This window comes from Delphinus delphis, chromosome 18 (assembly GCF_949987515.2).
Source record: "Delphinus delphis chromosome 18, mDelDel1.2, whole genome shotgun sequence".
Taxonomy (NCBI): domain Eukaryota; kingdom Metazoa; phylum Chordata; class Mammalia; order Artiodactyla; family Delphinidae; genus Delphinus; species Delphinus delphis.
The window spans coordinates 6637508-6656492 of NC_082700.1; the positions used below are offsets into that span (position 1 = coordinate 6637508).

The 18985-nt window shown below is 41.9% G+C and overlaps 1 long non-coding RNA gene across 1 annotated transcript in view; it reads left to right on the forward strand.

Moving 5' to 3' along the window:
* The window catches only part of LOC132413767 (uncharacterized), a 146141-nt gene that overhangs the window by 1015 nt on the left and 126141 nt on the right, over positions 1-18985 (forward strand). The window lies entirely within an intron of this gene.

An 18985-nucleotide genomic window follows, 5' to 3' on the forward strand; every position in this document is an offset into this window, starting at 1 on the left:
CGCTGACGCTGCCATCATAGGATTCCACAGAGGGAAGCCTGGTGTGATTCAAGGACCACGCGCTTTGCCTTTGCACTCGATCTGGATTTGAATCTGAATTCTACTCTTTCATTCCTTTATGGTTTTCCACAAGCTATTTCACTTCTGTTTGGAGCTTATAAACCTTTTATTCTTAGCAGAATATCCCTTAGTACTTGAAATATGATTGTGGGATTTTTTTTTTTTTTTACTCTTGGCAGGAAAATAGAACTTAATAGATTGTAGAGATGCTCTGCTCGGGCAACAAGCAGACGGATCATAGAGATAGTATCTGTAAATTCTGAGAGCAAGTGTTCCAGGCCCTGATGGGTGTATGGGTGGAACTCAACCAAGACAGTTGTCAGCACTGTGCCCCGTTTAGCAGCCTCGCCCAGCAGACTTCGTCTTCAGTAAAACTGTAGGAGACCCTCCATGACAAGGCCCGTAAGCAAGCAAGTTGCTGGCAGAAAAGATTCAGTGCGAACCAGGGGAAGAATAATGATGCTCAAAGCCTCAGCAAAAAGGGGAAAATGTCGAAAAAACTGGCTGAATTTATAAATAAAGCGAAATCAGGCAGGTTAGGATCACACACAGGTCCAGAGGGATCATGAGTGACAGACCACCCTGATCATACTCAAAGAACAGCGGATCCAAGATTCCAAAGACTGTTAAGGAAAGGAAATGCTAGAATTTAAGCCCTAGGAGCACCATCCAGGGTGAAGGTGGACAGACCAAGTCCCGGGCCAGCACCGTTAGGCAGGATGGGGTCCAGAAAACGTAGAGAATCAGTCAGACAGATGTGGTTTTGGACTAAACTCTTACCTCCTGCTAGCTGCTGGCCTAGGGGAATTGTGTTTGTCCTCTTTTAACAACATACTTTATGATGCCAACTTCTGGAAAAAGCTAAATTATGAAGACATTAAAAAGATCAGTGGTTGCCAGAGGCTTGTCGGGGGAAGAAGTGGGAGGGATGAATAAGTAGCGCACGGGGATGTTTAGGGCAATGAAACTACTCTTAACGATACTGTAAGGGGGCTACACGTCATTATACGGTTGTCAAAAACCACAGAATGTCCAACACAGACAGTAAACCTTTATATTAACTACAGAATTCAGCTAATAATAATGTGTCCACATTGGCTCATCAGTCATAGCAAATGCACCACAACAATTCAAGATGTTAATAATAGGGGAGGGCTTCCCTGATGGCGCAGTGGTTGAGAGTCTGCCTGCCGATGCAGGGGATGCGGGTTCGTGCCCCGGTCCGGGAAGATCCCACATGTTGGTTTCCCTCCCCCTCATCCCGTACTGGAGGACTCCTCTGGACACAGATCAGATGCCAGTGGCAACACTTCTGGATGGCTTTCATTTTAATAACAGGTGGCCATCCCCACTGCAAGCACTCTGGGACCCCAGGTCCGAAACCATCCTCTAGAGAAACATGGTATGCGTGCATCAGTCCAGAGCCTAAGGATACATCATCAGAAGTGGTGTATTTCTTTTCTTTTCTTTTTTTTTTTTTTGCGGTACGCGGTCCTCTCGCTGTTGTGGCCTCTCCGGTTGCAGAGCACAGGCTCCGGATGCGCAGGCTCAGCGGCCATGGCTCACGGGCCCAGCCGCTCCGCGGCATGTGGGATCTTCCCGGACCGTGGCACGAACCTGCGTGCCCTGCATCGGCAGGCGGACTCCCAACCACTGCGCCACCAGGGAAGCCCTAATTAATTGTTTAATTGTCTGTCTTCCCCCAACTAGGCTGAAACTCCATAAAGGCAAAGCCCTTTTCTACCTGTGCACTGCTGTGTGCTAAGCAGAGTGCCTGCACAGAAGAGGCATTGACACATTAGTTAAATGATGAATAACCAGAGGGGATTCCAGATGAGAAGCAGAGATTCTACATGAAGCAGTGATGGGAAGGATAAAGCCCCACTATCTTTTCTCAGCTCCTCCCCAACTGGCTACAGATTGGAAATCTTATTACCCTCAAAGACAGCTCCCCGTTTCATTGTCTCCTATCCTCCTCATTTCTCAGAGACAGATGCTATGAGATCATTGCAGTCTTTTGGAGATCCAGGTCCCCAATCCCATAATATAGGGCTCTATTCAGGAGAGGAGAGATATGAATACTTCCAAGGAAGTACTCTTGGGCACATCATTTTAGTTAATTATCATCATCTCATCAAACCATCACCTTATTGAATACTCCCAAAGATAAATCTTTGTGTTCTTATTAACCATTTCCCTAAAATAGTAGGAGACCAAGGATAATCTGTCCCTGACTTCTTCCTTGGAGATTCGTGTTTCCACAAGTCACAGCCAACCATAGTTTTAAATGGTCAAAACCAGAAACAACGACTTCTCTGTATTAGTCAAGAATCACTCAATTGCAGGTAATCCATACCTGATTCAAACAACTCTAGGAAATCTTTTAAATTTATTGTTACATAACTGCGAAGTTTAGGATTTGCCAGGTGTACGTATGTCTGGAGCTAGGTTTTCAAAATATATCTCAGTCTCTCTATCTCGCAGTTTTCCTGATGGCTGTATTCTTTGCCAAATCTCTCCATTGGTAAAAGCAGTGGTTTTTGAAGTGCGGCGAAGAAGGAAACCCCTTCCAGCATCCATTTCAATCCTACAAAAGGACCACAGTAGGCTCTGCTTGGGTCGCATGCCCAAGCTTACATACCTCTCCCTGATTCCTGCAGAGTGGTGTTCTCTTGTGGGCTAGCCTGGGTCACATACCCACCTCTGTGGGGCAGGGGAACAGTGCAGAGAGGAGGTTGATTGGCAGTTCCACTAGTATCACAGAAATAGAGGAAGAGGTAGTCCCCACAGGGAAGGAATGTGGGGAGACAAGAAAGAAACTGGTGTCCACTCTATTTCCACTCCCCTGCTCGTTCAGATGTCCCCCAGCTCATCCTAGAGGCATCTGGACCACGTGTTTTTCGTGTGTTACCACCATCCAGCTCCAGCGACCACTCCAGGCACATCTGCCCTGTCTCTGAGGCACATATGCCCTTGAAACAGTGATTTCGTTTCCTTTGGATAAATACCCAGAAGTGAACTTACTGGATCCTATGGTAGCTCTATTTTTGATTTCTTGATGAATCTCCATACCGTTTTCCTTAGTGGCTATACCAATTTACATTCCCACCAACAGTGCACAAGTTTCTTTTCTTTGATAATAGCCATTCTGTGTCATTGCTTGCTCTTCTCTTGTAGACAGCATATAATTGGACTTTTTAAAATTCATTCTCCCAATTTCTACTTCTTAATTGGAATGTTTAATCCATTTACATTTAACATAATTACTAGTAGGTTAGGGCTTTTGTATGTCATTTAAAATTTTCTTTATGTCATGTCTTTTTCCCTTTATTTCTTCATTACTGCCTTCTTTTGTGTTAGATAAAATTTCCTAGCATACCATTTAAATTATCTATTGTTTCTTTACTATATATTTTTGAGATTTTTTTATTGGGTGCCCTGGCAATTAAAATGAAATTGTAACTTAGAACAATCTAGTTTGGATTAATAGCAATTTAAGTAGTCTGCTAAACTTTTGCTTCTTTATATTCCATTCCCTCCCTTTTCTTTATGCTTTTATTGTCATACAAATTACATCTTTACACACCGTAAGCCCAACAAGATAGTTTTATAATTGTTGCTTTGTACAGTTGTCCTTAAATCCAAAAGAAGAAAAAAACTACAAATGAAGACACATTTGTACTATCTTTGTAAAACCCATGTATTGACCTTCTCTGGTGTTCTTCATTGTTCATTTGGATTTTAGTTACTGTCCCATCATTTCAGCCTGGAGGACTCTGTTTAGTATTTCTTGTAGGTCAGGTCTGATAGTGACAAAGCCTCTCATTGTTTCGTCTCCTTCATTTTTGAAGGACTAGATTTCCTAGATGTAGGATGTTAGTTGACAGTGTTTTTCTTTTAGTACTTTGACTATGTCATCCCACTGCCTCCTGGCAACCATGGTTTTGAATGAGAAGTTAGTTGTTAATGTTAACCTCATTGAGATCCCTCGTGCAGGACGGGTTTGCTTTCCTCTTGCTGCTGTCATCAGTCTCTCCTTTTCTTTGGCTTTTTAGCAATTTGATTATGATGTATTTGGTATAGATCTCTTTAAAATGATCTACTTGGAGTTCATTGAGCTTCCTTGGTGAGCAGATCGTTTTTCATCACTTAGGAAGTTTTTGGCCATTGTTTCTTCAAATATTCTTTTTTCTCCTTTCTTTTCTTTCTTTCTTGGACTCCCCTTATGTGTAGGCTGGATGGTGTCCCACAGGTTTCTGAGGCTCTGTTTATTCTTCTTTATTCTTTTTTGTTTTTGTTCTTCAGACTGGATAATCTCAATTAGTCTATTGGTTGTTTTGTCTGCCTGTTCAAATCTTCTGTTGAGCCCCTCTAGTGAAGTTTTCATTACAGTTTTTATACTTTTCGACTCCAGAATTTTCATTTAAAAATAATTTATATCTCTTTATTGACATATTCTATTTTGTGAGATGTCATTCTCATACTTTAGTTCTTTCAACATGGTTTCCTACATAATTGATGACTTTAAGTCTTTGTCTAGTAAATCTAACATGTGCCCTTTCTCGTGCACAGTTTCTTTTGTGTGCTTTTTCTCTTGTGAAAAGATATTCTTCCTGGGTTTTTTTTTTTTCATGTCTTGTGATTTTTTGCTGAAAGCTGTACATTCTAGATAAATAATGTGCCCACCCTAGAAATAAGATTCTCTCCTTCCCAAGGTTTTTTGCTGTTGTTCTTGCTGTTTTCTGTTTATTTGTTCAGTGACTTTCCTAGACAAATTTTATAAAGCCTGTATTCTTTGTCATATATAGCCACTGAAGTCTCTGCTACTTAGCTTAGTGTTCAGCGAATGATTGCACTAAGATTTCCTTATATGTCTTGAACCAATAAGTCTCTCGTCCTTTCTCTGGGGCTTCTGTGTGTGTGTTGGGGCATGCTTGCCAAGTTCCCACAGGTAGCTTACAGCTCTGCGTTAGCCTACACTTCTTGCTTGTGCAGATCCTCAGAGTCAGCCGGAATTGAGAGCTTAGGGTCTTCTCAGTTGTTTCTTAGGCATAGACACAGCTCAAGGTATGCACACAGCCCTGTGTGTGTGCTTGTGGTCTTCTAGATTCCCAGGAATATATAGAAACTTTTGAAAGCACCCTATGGATATCACGTGTCCAGTGTTTCCTTTTAAGTTTTTTTTTCATAGCCTTTTGTTAGCCTCAACTTGTAACGCTTCCTTAAGCAACTGCAGTGTTAAACAATTAATGCTGATTGTTTTGACAAATACCCTGTCAGTAGGGCTGTTGTCACAGAGGGAGTTCTAAGTTACATCAAAGAAAGAGATGCCCTGAAAATGGAACTTTTCAGCAGGCTGTCAGACAGGTCAAATATTGACAGTTCTTTGGGAATGGCCCTTTTGGGAGCTCTGCACTCATTCTGCCCCCTCTAGCGGCTGCTAGGCTGCTAGCTCTCAGGCATATTCTCTTTGATCTTCAAGGTTACTGAGAGGGAAAGCATCATCTCTGCAAAGCTTGGCAGTGTCTCTTGATTGATGAATGTTACTAGACTAAAATTAGGACTTCTGTCTATCAAAGACACCACTAGGAAAATGAAAATGGAAGCCAAAGAGTGGAAGATGGTATTTGTAATACATATGACTGACAAAGAATTGTCACAAATCTGTAAGAGCAGGTTAGACACAGCTGAATTTTTTTTAAAAATTGTGAACAGAAGGAATTATTTGGAACACCATCTAAAAAGACAGAGATGCAAAATATAAAACTCTACCGAAAATAAGGAAGTAAGAGTAATAAGTCCTAACATATACAAAGAGACAATTTTCAAAGACATGTAACTAGGATATTTTCATAAATATTGCTAAGATTTAAATTCTAAAATATCAGAATCCAAATGAACTTCAAGTAGGGGAGAAAGTCCACAACTAGAAACAACATAGAGAAACTATAGGACATGAAAGACAAAAGACCTTAAGAGCATCCAAGAAAAACCAGATTACCTATGAAGAAATGGCAATGAGAGTAAAATTTTATTTTTCAGTGACCATGATATCAGAGCCAGTGAATTATTTTCACTGTGCTCAGAGACACTGAAGAGTTACCCACAGTTCTCTACCCGCTGACACCATCTTTAAGAACAAAGGTTAAATAAAAACATTTTCTGACTTAATAACTAAGAATGTTTTTCTCTAAAAGACACTCATTAAAGGAAATACTAAAAATATGTGGAAAAAATACCTCAGGTGGAATGTCTGAGGGACAAGAAGAAATGGTGAGCAAAGATATTGCTAAATATAGATACAGATGGTATAAAGTAAATAAAGTAGCGTCTAACTTAGGGGTAGGGATAATAGAGTAGAACTAAAATAGTGAACAACTGGATGTGTGGTCAGATTTGAATGGTGCTTCGTGATTAAGAGATGCTAAATCCAGATTTCTTTGGTTTGAATTCTGACTTTGGTACTAATTATCTGGTGGTACCTATTACCTTGCTTTAGGCAAGTTAATTAACACCTCTGTACGTCTATTTACTTCTCTTAATATGAGGATAGTAATAGTATCACTCATAGGGTTACTGGGATGCTTAAATTAGTTAATATATGTGAACCACTTAGAACAGTGCTTGATACATGGCAAGTGCTTCATAAGTGTGAGCTATGAGTATCAATAAAGCATTCTCAGGTCCTTGTGTTGCCAGGTGAAATACAGAATCATGGTGAGAGACTTTATCAAACTTCTTTTGACAGCAGTGATTGAGAAAATAAAAATACTATTAGCAAGTTCGTTTTCATTGACTCATAAACTTTGTACCACACTAACTTAAACTACATAGACTTTTCAAAAATCTATTTATTGAGCTACACGATAATTCCAAGAAGTAAAAACCTGACAGGTTGTGGCAGACACTGCTAGCGGCCTTCGTGATGTTCAGCCTGCCTTTCTTACACACAGAACACTGGTTTCCTGTAGAGTGTGAATGTGTCCAGCTAAGACACTGACTCTCCCAGATGTCTTTACAATTATATGGCCATAGCCCCTAGTTCAGATCGTTGAGATTTAAGTGAAAGTCATTGGGTTCGATTTCTGGAAAGGCATGTCATGCTTTATGCCTTTAAAGCTAATGTGCCTTGAACCAATATGTTTCTATCCTTTCACTCTGTGTGTGTGCTCCTCCTGCCTTCAAAGCTCCCGTAAGAAGTTGACAACTCTGCCTTAGCTCTCACTTCTTATTTGTGCATAGCCTGAAGGTCAGCCAGAGGGGAAAACTTACAGCCTTCTCAGGTTTTCCTGGGCATGTGCACAACCCTTAGCATGAACACAGCCCTGCACATGCATGTGGCCTTTTACATTCCCAGGAACGTACAGGAGATTTCAAATGTCCCTTGTGAACTTTTTTCCAAATAATCTATTTACTCAGAGAGAATTCGCTAAAAATTTCTGGGAATTTAAAAGTGGACTTTGACAGATTGTTTCCTAAAATCGGCCAAGAAGAACAATAAAGTGGAATCTTCTATGTCATCAAAATGACAGTAATGATAATAGGGTGGCATTATTCAGAAATATATAGCATGATGGGAAAAGAAGTCCATAAATAGACACAACACACACGCATACACTTTGCGTATGACATAGGCTGCACTTTAAATTAGTAGGGAAAGGATGAATTATTCCATAAATAGGTTGGAATGATTGGCAGTTCATTTAGGAGAATAATAGATCTTTATGTCATTCCTTACAATAAATTCCAAATGGTTTAAAGATATAGATAGATAGATAAATGTGATAATAATCTTAATGTGAGGAAGGATTTTTTTTAGGACAAAGGAAAACGAGAAAACAAAGGCAAATCTTGACAAATTTGACTATCGACGAGTTAAATACGTCCTCATAGTGCAAGTCCCCACAAATAAAAGTAAAGGCAAACAACAGGCTGATTGACAGTTCTTATCAAATATGTAACAGAAAAAGAAAAAACTAAATAATGGGATCCTGTTTTTAACGAATTAAATTGGCCAAAGAGAAGAAGCTTTTAGGAGGTTGATCATATACCATGTTAATGTGGAGGTGAAGATACAGTCATACTCACCCTCACTGTTAGTAAGAGTACAAAGTGGTAGAGCTGTTTTGAGAGAGGCAATTTGACAGGTTCTAACAAAATTTTAAATGTGCGTCACTCAAATACAATATTCTCACCTCTAGGAATCCGTACTGCAGAATATTCACACGCTCCCAAAGGGGTGTTTGCGTGAGGCTGTTCACTGCCCTACTGTTTGTGGCAGGACCAGGAACCTGAATGCCCTTCACTCCTCTGTGTGTGTGTGGGGGTGGGTGTGTGTGTATATGTGTGTGGGGTGTGAGTGTATGGATGTGGGTATGTGTATATGTGTGTGGGGTGTGTGTATGTGTGTGTGGGGGTGTGTGTATGTGTGTGGGGGTGTGTGTGTATGTGTGTGTCGGCGGTGTGTGTGTGTGTGTGTCAAAAGAGGGAAGGGGGTTACAGAGAGAAAAAGTCTACAGTAAAGATTCAGATTACTTCACAATTATTTTGGATGGGGAACTTCTTTCTTTAACTGTTTTTGGTGACCCAGAGTGGTGACAGGACAGCTTGGCTTTGTGGGTAAATATACCACAAGAGGGACTTTAATGTTTCATAACATATGCTTCTGTATTGTTTACATTTTTCAAGTGATTTTTTAAAATAACAGAAAAGAAAAAGAAAAAAGCAAACTACACAGCTGTGTACTATGCTCCAGTTAGGGTTGAGGAACTGCATAGAAATAGCTGTGTGTTTGTTTATATGTCATAGACGTCTGATACAGGTGCACACCCAACTGTTAACAGCTGAGTGAAGGGGAGGCAGGGAGAGGGCGGATGGGGGGCTTTCACGTTCAATACGCTTCCGTTCTGTTTGATGTTTTTACAAGTTTGTTTTCAGCTCTTGAAATTTTTAAAAAATGAACAAATAAATAAAACATGTCAATAAAGGGAAGGGGAAAGAAAGCCAGTTGCTTTCCAGCAGAAGGAAAGAAGGAAGGAAGGAAGAGGTGGTGTTTTCAAGACTGGGGAAGCGCAAGGAGACAGGAGTGACTCAGAGACGAGAGAGGACGTGGGTCAGCCATGCTGTGACGTCCCGGGGGGTGCGGGGAGGGGACGCGCCACATGCATGGCATACACCTCCCTGCAGTGGGGGAGAGACGCAGGGGACCGGGAGGGAGAAGAAACAGAGATTTTGAGCTTGGCCGTCTGTGTGAAGGGAGACAAAAGGAGGGGTCCAGCCAGAAGAGCAGGGACCAGAGCGCATCCTGAATAAATACCAGCGGGAACGGCCGTGTTCTCATTTTTAGACCTCAGCTTTACCAGCAATTGTATTTCTGTGAAAACCAAAACCGTTTTCTTCAGTTAGAAACATGTCCTTTAAACCATGGCCATAGGCCGCCTGTGCCTTAGCTAAGGTGATTCATAATGAAGGACGCTTCAAAGCAATTGGCTGTCTTATCTCTATCATCTTGTATTTCTGCAGCAGGACTTGGGAATTAGCTTTCACCATAGAAGGGAGCGAATAGTATTAGAGAAGAGAACAATGTATATGTGACAAATGCACGTGGGATAAGAATACGATTTTAAGTGAAGGAAGACTGGCCTGAGAAAATGCACAGGAAGCGTGCTGTTTGTGTAAAGTGTCCCTAAAACCCGGGCCAAATCTCTAGTCTTTGTGGCTGTGATGCATAAAGAAATCTTCAGGGTACAGGCTGAGTTAAAACCAGCTAAACTGGGATGAATTTGTGTTGCGGGAGAGAAACATAATATACAAGGGACTTAAGAACCACCGAAGCTCTTGCTGAAGGAGACACCTATGGTATCTCTTGTTGTGTTCTGCTGCTTATTCCCTTTGAGCAAGAATAAAATTACTGTATTTTTTGCTCTTCAAAAATCTTCTCTGGGCTTCCCTGGTGGCACAGTGGTTGAGAGTCTGCCTGCCGAAGCAGGGGACGCGGGTTCATGCCCTGGTCCGGGAAGATCCCACATGCCGCGGAGCGGCTAGGCCCGTGAGCCATGGCCGCTGAGCCTGCGCGTCCGGAGCCTGTGCTCCGCAATGGGAGAGGCCACAACGGTGAGAGGCCCGCGTACCGCAAAAAAAAAAAGAAAAAAGAAAAAATCTTCTCTGCTTGCTGTTTCTCTGGTGCGATTGGCCAGCATATTCTGATCCACGGAAAGAGGAAGGCAGTGGGGCCACCCCTTCCCCTCCCACTGCACAGGGGAAGGGCTATTGAAAGCGTGCAACGCGAGGCTGTAAGACTCACTAAGCTACATGTATCAATAGTTTCTGGAAAGTGTGTGTGTGATGGTAGCTTCTCATGTAGCTGGCTCTTTTCCAAAGCCATGCACCTCGGGGGGTCATTCTGTTCTCAAAGCGTGTCACGTGTCCAACCGCAAACAGGGCTAACTTGATTCTCAAAGACAAGTGGACGATTTGAGGTTTTCAAGTAGGGAAAGCTAAAAAATAAAACCCATGAGGAGAAGTCTGTGAGATGCCATTAAATAGAGCTGGATGCTAGTGGCCACCAAGCACCAAGTCTCTGAGAGGCAGGCCCATAACCACCCAGTATAATGGTCTGGATAAGAATGAGATCGTATTGCCGGAAATTTCAGCGTCATAGCAGATCATCTTGCCTCTTAAAAGGTGAACTTTCGTGAAGAATTTTGCCTCTAACGGATGGCATGGAGCTGAGAACTGTCCTACCGAAGGGTCATCACAGTTCACTCTGGGGTTTTGACACGTCCTCTGTCTCTCGAGGCTGCGGGAATTGCTGACGTCCAGTCCAGCTTCCAAGCACTGAACTCCCAGGACGAACTTGATCTTGTTCGTGAACCGAGGGTGGCAAATTAACACAACATAATTTTATTCAGCAGAGTTGCGGGAGTTAAAACAAGCAGAACTGGCAAAGATTCAGATGAAGAAGCGTTCCTGTGTTCGCTGGTAGGTGTGTGAGTTGCTACGGCTCGTTTTGGCAAGCAGTCTGGCAATGCTCATGCCTCGATTAGCTCATCTCTCCCCAGCAGTGAAGAAGCAAGGCTCCAACGGGGGCAGAGGCAGAAAGCAATTTTCTCTCCCCTCCTTTATGGTTTCCTCCTTGTTCCCAGCTAAAGTCTCCAGCAGCTTACATAACCTTTTCTGTTGCTTTTAGATTTTAAAAAAAAAGCCTCTGGTCACTTCTGTTCACAACATTGAAAGTGTCCAGCCCCGTGTGAAAGTCAGAACTGTGGATTTTACGTCAATCTTTTCCCTGGGCCTGGCCTGGTGGCGGCTTCTCAGCTGCTTCCCTACGTGGCTCCACGCCTGCAACCTGGCCCAGGTTTCTGACCCCGCCAGGCTTGGAGGCCGGGAAGGACAGGAAAGGGGTAGGATTCGTCAACATGGAGCTCACGGCCAACAGCACTGTAACTCATGCCTGAACAGAGCTTCTCTGATACATATGTTTTCAGTGTAGGGCACACGCAGTCATCCTGTGCTTAGGATACTAGACAGCACTTCATGCTGTGCTTGGGGGCGATTTTAAACAGCAAAATCATCAACAAAATCACAAAAATATGAGAACTGTGTCACTGAGTAGACAGTGAAGAGGACAGTGTTTACGATATGAGAGCTGGTGCTCCACCGAGTGTCACCTCGGCCATCCTCAGCTGTGAAGGTGCATGTCAGTGACAAATATTTTGCCACTCTGCTCGTGACTGTAACTGCAGAAGCCCCACAAGCACTGATTTTAGGGTTACAAGTAAATGTTAGCAAGTAAGCAAATTTGCAAGTACAGAATCATGAACAGTGATTCTAGTTCCATTGTAAACAAATGCTTCTCAGATCATGCTCTTCCAAAATGTCATCAGTTTCTTACTGGGAATCTGATTTTATAGGAGCATATGCCAGAAATCTACTGCAAATATCATACTGAATGATGAAAAATTAGAAGCATTATTATTAAAGGAGCAAGAAAATGCTCCCGTCCCATTCATTGTGCTGGAGATCTTTAGTCAGAGTGATAAGAAAAAGAAAAAAGATACGAATGCTGGGAAGGAAAGACAAAAATGTCTTTGATTTAGGATGATGCGATTATCCGTCCATAAAATCCAAGAGAATAAATTAAGACCTAGTTAACCAATAAGAGTGCCTCAGGGGGGACAGGTATAAAATCACATATGAAAAGTAATAGCTTCCCTATATGCCAACCAAAAGCAATTAGGAAATATAATTGAAAAAACGAATTCCATTCATAACACCAACAAAATCTCCTAGGAGCAAACCCAACAAGAGAACTGTAACACTTATGAGGACAAAAAAAATAAGACTTATTAAAGGACAAAAAAGAACCTGAAAAAATGGAGAATTAACCATATTCCTAGTTCAGATAAGTCAACATTTTTTCAATGTGTCTTGTTCCCAAATTAAACTGTAAATTTGTTGCAATGCCAGTCAAAACTCCTTTCCCCAACCCAAATCTTACAGCCCATGTCAAATGTTTTCAAAACTTCTTCTGAAATTTTTGAGAGTATGCACCAGGCCAGCAAAGCCTACTTTGAAATAGGAGACCAATGAGGGTATCAAAGTACGTTATAAGTTATAGTGGTTTAAAAACGTAACTTAAAGGGAATGAATAAACAGATGAATAGAACATAATATATAGAGTCCACAAACAGACCTATGTATATATAGGAATTTAGTAAATAACAAAAGTTATACTTTGGACCAGTCAGTAAAAAATTTACTAAATGATGTTGGAAAATAAATGATGCAAAAAGGTCTTTGCAACATACAATAAAAGACAAGGGATGAATAGACAGAATATACAAGTAATTCTTACAAAGCAGTAACGCAAAGTGCAAAAGAAAAGTGGGCAAAGGACGTGAAAAGACATTTCAGAGGAAATCATGCCAATGACCAGCAACTAAATGAAGAGATCCTCAATTTCAATAGCAATCAGAGAAATGCAAATTAAACAGGATTGAGACATCGTCTCCAGCCGTAGTTTGGCAAAATTGAAGAGACTGATAATAGCAAGTGTTGATGAAGAAGTGGAGAAATGGTATTTTCCTGCATTAAAGGTGGTTCAGCTCTTTTGGAGAGCAACATGGCAGCGTGAATTAAAATGTTCAACATACATACTTGGTGAGCCAAGAATGCCTTCCTAGGTATCTGATATAGAGACGTACTCTCACATATGCTCAAAGAGATATTGATGGTAACAGTGAAAAATTGGAAACCAACTTAAGTGTTTGTTAGAAGCAGAATGGTTAAATAATCTATCGTACTTTGATGCTGTGGATAATTGTAGCAATTTTTAAGGAAACATATCAATATATACCAGCATTAAAATATCTCAGACATATATCGTCAAGTGAAAAAAGCATGTTGCCGAAAATACATGCAGTGCTATGTAATATATGTTAAATTAAAAATATGCACAAACTGTTCATTTCTATCTTTATCTACATAGGTATGCATGTAAACACATGGAAAAATGTCTGTAAGCACACATGCCAGATTAATAAGCAGATGCTACCTCTAAAGAGGTGAATGGGATCAAAAGTGGTCATCAAAGAGAATCTTGCTTTGTTTTTTAATTTTTAAAAATTTCGTTTGTGGTAAAAAAAAAAAAACCCACATAACATAAAGTTCAGCATCTTAATCATTTTCAAGTATACAGTTCATTAGTGTTAAGTATATCCACATTGTTGGGTAACAGATCACCAGAAATTTTTTATCTTGCAAAACTGAAACTCTGTACCCATTAAACAATTGCCCATTTCCCTCTGCACTCCGTCCTGGTACCCACCATTCTGCCTTCTATCTCTATGAATGTGAGTACTTTGCATACTTCATATATGAGGAGTCATACAGTATTTGTCTTTTTGTGACTGCCTTATTTCACTTAGCATGTCTTCAGCGTTCATTTATATTGTAGCAAGTATCAGATTTTCTTTCCTCTTTAAGGCTGAATAATATTCCATTCTCTGTATAGACCACATTTTATTTATTCATTCATCTGTAGATGGACACTTGGCTTGCTTCCACCATTTGGCTATTGTAAATAGTGCTGCTGTGAACATGAGTGTACAAATATCTCTTCAAGACCCTGCTTTCCTTTCTTGTGGGTATATACCCAGAAGTGGGATTGCTGAATCACAATGGTAGTTCTGTTTTTAACTTTTTGAGCAACTGTCATACTGTTCTTGTTTTTATTAAGTATTTCACAACAAGAATATACTTATGTGTTCTTCATGTAATTAAGGGTAAAGGAAAAAATTAGTCTAGATAAGTGTGGTTCAAAGGACACCGTGCATAAGTAAATGGTGGTTTTGGTGAAAGTAAGAACGGGCAAATGTGGTGGTCTCTGTCTTAGCAAAACGCCTGTGAGCTGGGAGTGTTGAAAACTATGGGTCTAGCGTTGACTTAGCATGCCTGATAGTTTCATTGTTCTCAAGTATCTGCTAGCCTCGCCTGGGGAGGCTTATGCCTCCCCACCCTACAGATAACCCTCCGGCCATCTGACTTGCGTTGGCCAATGAAACGTGAGCAGAAGCGCCGAGAGCCAAAGCGAGGCTTTCTGTGTCCTCTTCCTGCTGTGACCACCATCACCATCCCAGCCCAGGTTGTAAAAGCAGTCGGGGTCCCAACGGGAGGTCGTGTGCAGCAGAGCTTCAGCCACACTTGGATGCAAGTCAAGCACGAGTGAGAAGTACATCTTGGGGGTTGAAAATGACTGGATTTATTTATTTATTTATTATTGACGTATAGTTAATTTACAGTGTTGTGTTAGTTTCTGGTGTACAGCAACGTGATTCAGTTATGTGTATATATATATATAACTGAATATATATATATCTTCTTTTTTATTTTCTTTTCCATAGGGTAGAAAGATATTGAATATAGGATATTGAATATGGTTCCCTGTGCTATACAGTAAGACCTTGTTGTTTATCCATCCTATATATAATAGTTTGCATCTGCTGATCCCAAACTCCCAGTACATCCCTCCCCCAACCTCCTCCCCCTTGGCAACCACAAGTCTATTCTCTATGTCTGTGAGTCCGTTTCTGTTTTGTAGATATGTTCATTTGTGTCATATTTTACATTCCGCATGTAAGTGATATCATATGATATTTGTCTGGCTTACTTCACTTACTATGGTAACCTCTGGGTTTATCCATGTTGCTGCAAATGGCATTATTTCATTTTTTATGGCTGAGTAGTACTCCATCGTGTATATATGTGTATATATATATAATATACATATTTGTGCGTATATATATATACATATCTGTGTGTGTGTAGATATATATAATATATATCTATATATATCACATGTTCTTTTTCCATTTATCTGTCAAAGGACATTAGGTTGCTTCCATATCTTGGCTATTGTGAATAGTGTTGCTATGAACATTGGGGTGCATATATCTTTCTGAATTAGAGTTTTCCCCCAATAATGCCCAAGGGTGGGATTCCTGGCTCATATGGCAACTCTGTTTTTAGTTTTTTTGAGAAACCTCCAACACTGTTTTCCATCGACTGGATTTATTTTTGATATCACAGGACAACATGGTCTGTCTGCCTCATGCAAGACGTTTATTTAGCACTCCTTGTCTGCACGAGGACTGTGGACTCCTAGTGGGAACAGGAATCTGTAAATCAAGGCCTCTTCTGAAGACATGTATGCACCGCTGCAAAGCCAGGGAGAAGGCCAGCGCCATCCGTGCATGTCACATTTCAGGGCAGGGGCTGAGATCCACAGAACTCCAGGGTTTCTGGGATTCTTTGGAACAGTTGTTTCAAGTAAGCATCAATCCTCAACTCTGAGTAAAAAGGACCTAAGGGTATGGTTTCACTGTCTCTAAGAAGACACACAATGTCAAGATGAGGCCTGTGAAGTGCACATTTTCTCTTGAACTTGCTACGTGTAATGTTGAGAGTTCCCCCGGAGTGCGCTGGTTAATCAGCATTTTCTTAATTAGCATCTTTCAATCTTCTTTATGAGCCAGAAAGCATTGTGGATAAAGCATGGTACACCGCCGGCTAAGAATGTGGGATTCTAGGTCTGACTCCACCAGTGACTAACAGGATCTAGGCAAGTCCTAGCTTCTCTGACCTCATTTTTTTCTGTTTATAAAATAATTCTGGCTCATCTGTATTATCTGATCTGTTAGGACAAATTTCATGACCACATCGGCATGAAATCTGCATGAGGTTGATACTGAAATGGATTAGACACACTTAATCAAGATGGTGAAAGAGGAGGCTGGAACCAGGACAGAAAACCCATTCCCACCCCAGCCAAGGGCTTCCCCGTGTGCCGGGTTTGCTGGGGAGGTCAGGGAGAGAGGCTGGCAGCCAAGGCATTTTGAAAACATAGCTTTTATTTGAAATTCACGGTACATTTGGTTAAATTTAACTTTTAGTAAATTACGTAACATATTATGATCTATGTAATTATATATCATATATTACGATTTTGGATGGATAGATAGATAACGTTTTAGTTCTTAATGGATTTTTTGGTCTTTTTAAATTTTCTGAGTTAGAGGAACTCTCTGGATGGTGTTAAAGAGAGAGATATGAACCAGATGGGGCTAATTCTGATACTTGGAGCAGTGAACCATTTCTGGTCTTTATCCTGCTCTATGGTGGATGGATGGGGTGGACCCAGTGAGCACCTCTCTTTAATCGTGGAGCCATAGAGGGACTATTGTGGCCTGAGGATGCCATCCCTTCACACCTAACCCTTTTCACGTTGACGTGTGGAGCTGATGCTGCCGATTGGCAGGGCACTGGGTATTTTTTAGCTACTGTACGTGTCATATTCTCGGTACAATTTTTAAATTGAGGGGAGCTGCAAACCTTATCACCTGGTACTAACATACAGGTAAGTGGACATACTGAGCATTATTTAAATTACATTTCTTTCAGGCAAACAAACAGCAACGGCAAAAACTCGAAACAATAATTGATTAAAAAAAGGGGGGAGGGGTTGGAATGATCGGAAATGGAATCGTCACCATTGGGAAAAAGTTCAACTTGTGATTCTTATTTATATCCAACCTTTGTGAGCATCCTTTCGTTTATTTACATAAAATCAACTTGGGCTTCATCAACTCTGCTGAGAAAAAAAAGATGACATCTACCTGTAACCGCCAGCAAGCGCTCTGGAGAGGACAGGTTCTTAAATTACGTCATTAATTTCCAAGATATACGCATCACGTTTGTGTTTGCAGAGCATAAAAATGTATTAGAGGAAGCCCAATTTCACGTGCTGATAAAAAAGAACACAGAAGATGTCATTCACTAGCAATCTCTCTTCCTTTTGATTTACAACTTTTAGGGAGCAACGGTGTCATTCAGCTGCAGGGTCACAGGGCCGCCTCCTGGTGGAAATACAGAGTAGAAGTGAGGAGGGAGGGGCATGGGGGGCACTTTTGCTCTACTGACAGTGTTTGATGCCTTAAGCTAGGGGATGAGGACATGGGCATCTTAATTATTCTTTATTCCTTTTCTTGGCATATCTTAAATATCGCGATAGTATATTATTTTTAAGAAAAGAAGACCCAATTCTGAGGGCTTTGGGAACTAATTCAGTCATCTTAAGTTACTTAGGTCTGTGTACCTTTTTGGCTCCAGTGAGAATTATTTTATACAATTAGGGATAGGAATGTTGGAGAAGAAAACTTGAATTGATTAGGGGGACAGCTGTGATCTTAGAGAAGGGAACCATGGCTTGTTAATCTTGCCCTAGACTGTGTGCCCAGAGACTTGTCCAAGATCTTCAGAGCGAGGGAGCTGAGGGGCAACAGTCCCCAGCTGCGGACCTGGAACACCAGCATGTCCCTTGCTATAAGGGCTGGTGGCTGAGAGGTGGACCTGAATGACCCGGGCATGAAAAGGACAAAGCCCAGCAAAGAAGCTGGTTTTAGAACCAACGCTGACTCCCAAGAGGCTGCATGTACAGATAGGTCACACCTGAGATGAAGTAGTTTCTGCCCGGGCCGTGGGTTGGGTGACTCGCTGCTAAGGGTCAGCATGGATGACACAGGAAGGACAAGGCAAGGCTGTGGTCCTAGGCACAGCCTAGAGACAGGTCCCCCTTTACCCCAGGGGCAGTAGTGGGAGGTGTAAGTGTCAAATCTTGGGGAGCCTGCCTTTCTGTGGCTGCTTTGGGGACAAAACCTCTTCCTCCTCGGACCCCTCGGAAAGGGGAATCTCTTAAAGCGAGACCCATGACCTGGGACAGCAGATCTGTGAACTGAGACTCCACGCAAACAGGGATATCAGAGCCAGGTGCCCTGTCCTCAGACCGTGGCGGCCCGCTATCTCTGGGTGCTTCCAGGGTCCTCTCTGGGAGTGCGTTTCCTTTCTCTTCCTTCTTAATGTATCTAAACCAGAATCCCTCCGTGGGGATTTTCTTCTCGCACAACTTCTTTAAACTGGGTGTAGTAATCCGCACACCGAAAAACTCACCCTTTTCAAGTGGACGGTCTGGTGGCCCTGGGGTAGACTGGCTCCTTCAGTTCTTCCTCTGCGGGCTAGTCTCTGTCGAGCCTGTTTGGGGGAGCGGCTTCTTCCTGTGCGTTTCCCCTGGCAGAGAGGGAGGCAGGCCTGCCTTTCACCGTGGCTGCCTGCGGCCTGTGGTCCCGCGTTGACTGGGGCTCTGCCCACCGGCTCCCCATGTGCTGAGAGCACAGGCTCGCGACGTCTGAGGCAGGGAGAGAGCTAACCCACGCACGCTCTATCGATTTTTCCCATTGTCTCGGTTCCTTTGACTCCCTCTTTTCCCCTAGGGGAACAGTTAGGAAATAGCCAACAACCCTTGCAGGCAAACTGAGTTTCAGAATTTATTGCATTCCGAAAACAGTGGAAAAGAAATCAAGCATCGGGCCTC